This window comes from Haemaphysalis longicornis, unplaced genomic scaffold (assembly GCF_048455015.1).
Source record: "Haemaphysalis longicornis isolate Haplotype H1 unplaced genomic scaffold, Haemaphysalis longicornis Haplotype H1 scaffold_1, whole genome shotgun sequence".
Classification (NCBI taxonomy): Eukaryota; Metazoa; Arthropoda; class Arachnida; order Ixodida; family Ixodidae; genus Haemaphysalis; species Haemaphysalis longicornis.
Window position 1 is genome coordinate 216,928,490 of NW_027526203.1, and position 2,244 is coordinate 216,930,733.

General features: G+C 52.7%; 2 non-coding genes across 2 annotated transcripts; both read right to left on the reverse strand.

The window, feature by feature from the left end:
* Positions 1 to 413: 413 nt before the first annotated feature.
* Positions 414 to 486, reverse strand: Trnar-ccu (transfer RNA arginine (anticodon CCU)). Its single transcript has one exon. It is a non-coding gene; the product is annotated as a tRNA-Arg (tRNA).
* A 1,456-nt stretch (positions 487 to 1,942) lies between these two features.
* On the reverse strand, positions 1,943 to 2,015 carry Trnar-ccu (transfer RNA arginine (anticodon CCU)). Its single transcript has one exon. It is a non-coding gene; the product is annotated as a tRNA-Arg (tRNA).
* Between the last annotated feature and the right edge of the window lie 229 nt (positions 2,016 to 2,244).

The window sequence follows — 2,244 nt, forward strand, 5'->3', positions numbered from 1 at the left end:
AGAAACGGTTCATATGGTACACCCCCCGGCCGAGAACATAAAAAAAGCGCCAGACGAATCAGCGTGGCCCGGAAACTTAGCTTGTACGGCCTTCCTTTGACGTCCACGTGCAAAAAAAAAAAAAAAAATCTCGTGTTGTGGCCAGATGGTCCTGACGGCAGATGAGGAGCCATTGCTGATTTTTACGGTCCCAAACAGAAGAACTGCTACCGAGGCCGCAAAGCCAGCCCGAACTGCTGCTTGAAACGATCTTGTTGTTCTGCGCATGCAGACTTCGCTGTAAGAAAATAAATTGTAGAAAACGGGTGTGCGTGCGTCCGGGCTCCTGAACTAGCGGCGTCTGTGTAAAGAAATTTTATTTGTTTACATAGACAAAAAACTCAGGTGGGGAGCAAAAAACAAAAAGACACGTTCACCCCCGGTGGGACTCGAACCCACAATCCCCGGTTTAGGAGACCGATGCCTTATCCATTAGGCCACGGGGGCGCTTACAGTGGGGCCCAAATCCCGGAAACGTCTGTTCGACCGCACCAAAACAATTAGGAGGGTACTAAAAAGAAAGTTCTCTGAAACTTTGAACACCTCTTTCGAGCGAAGGAAAACTTTCGAAGATTTACGTCCCCAACTCCCGGCGCGGAAATAAAATTTCTTTACGCAGACCATCTTACCACCCTGTGCGGCCGTCCTTTGACGTCAGTGCGCAAAAAAAAAAAAATCCTGTCGTGGGCAGATGGTCCTCACGACAGATGAGGAGCGCTAACTGATTTTCACGGTCACAGACAGAAGACCTGCTACCGCGGCCGCAAGGCCAGCCCAAACTGCTGCTTGAAACGATCTCGTTGTTCTGAGCACGCACACTACGCTGGCAAGAAAATAAATCCTAGACAAAGGGGGCGCGTGCGTGAGGGCTCCCGAACTCCCGGCGCGGAAATAAAATTTATTTCCCATATAATATGGGCCTGTGATAGCATCCTACTATCTAGGCACCGATCCCATCCCATTCTCCTTACCACCACCAGCGAGGCGCGCTGGGAGGCCGCCTTGCGTGACCCAAACCCCGAAGTTCAAGAAGACCTGGCCCGCTTGGCCGACGGCAGCGGACCCCTGCCCAAAAGGGGCCCTGCTGCCCGACAGACGACGAAGACGTCGCCGGCCTAATCGCACCAGCTGTGGCCAAATATGTGGGACTCGAACCCACAATCCCCGGTTTAAGAGACCGATGCCTTATCCATTAGGCCACGGGGGCGCCCGCGGTGAGGCCTAAATCCCGGAAACGTCTCTTCGACAGCACCAAAACAATTACGGTGGTGCTAAAATGCTAAAAACAAAGTTTTTTAAAACTTTAAACAGCTTTTCCGAGCGAAGGAAAACTTTCGAGGCTTTACGTCCCGAGCTCCTGACGCTGAAATAAAATTTCTGTACACCGACAAAATGGCTGCGGCTTAGCTCAGCTCACCTTGGATATGCAAAGCAAAAGCTTGGCTTATTCTGGTTGGACCTTGGTTTCGCCTGGTTAACCTTTGATGTAGCTGCGTCGCCGACGACGGCTCAAAGCAGTTAGGTCCCTGAAACGCTCACTTTTATTCACGGCGAACGCGACGTCCCTCTTCGCCGGGCGCAAGGCGAGTCACGTAGCCCGAGACGACCCAGCGGTGCATGCCTGTTAGGCGGCGGGGTTGGTCGGCTGCCGATTAGCTGAGTGCCCACAACCGCGTAGGCCACCGCCGCTAGATGAGCAGAACGAGTGAAAACGGGGCCTTGTGCACAGTGCAGAAAGCGGACCCGGCGAATCACGCGATGCGCTTCGAGGGGTGTGTCGCAGGGGGTGTGTCTGTGGTCAAAAGGTGAACTTGCACATCCGCGGCGAAACAGCTGGACGAGACTAGTACAGCTTTGCTTTGAAAAACTTAGGTGGGAAGCAAAAAAAAAAAAAAAAGGTGCGCACCCCCGGTGGGACTCGAACCCACAATCCCCGGTTTAGGAGACCGATGCCTTATCCATTAGGCCACGGGGGCGCCCACGGCGTACTTCCAAAGCCGGAACGCCCACGGTGAATTTCCAAACCCGGAAACGTCTCTTCTACAGCACCAAAACGATTAGGAGGGTACTAAAAAGAAAGTATTCTAAAGTTTTAACCAGCTTTTCCGAGCGAAGGAAAACTTTCGATGATTGACGTGTCTTCGAAGCGCAAAACGTTGGAAAACGGACGCGCGGGTGTGTGTGTGTGTGTGTGTGTGTGGTCCC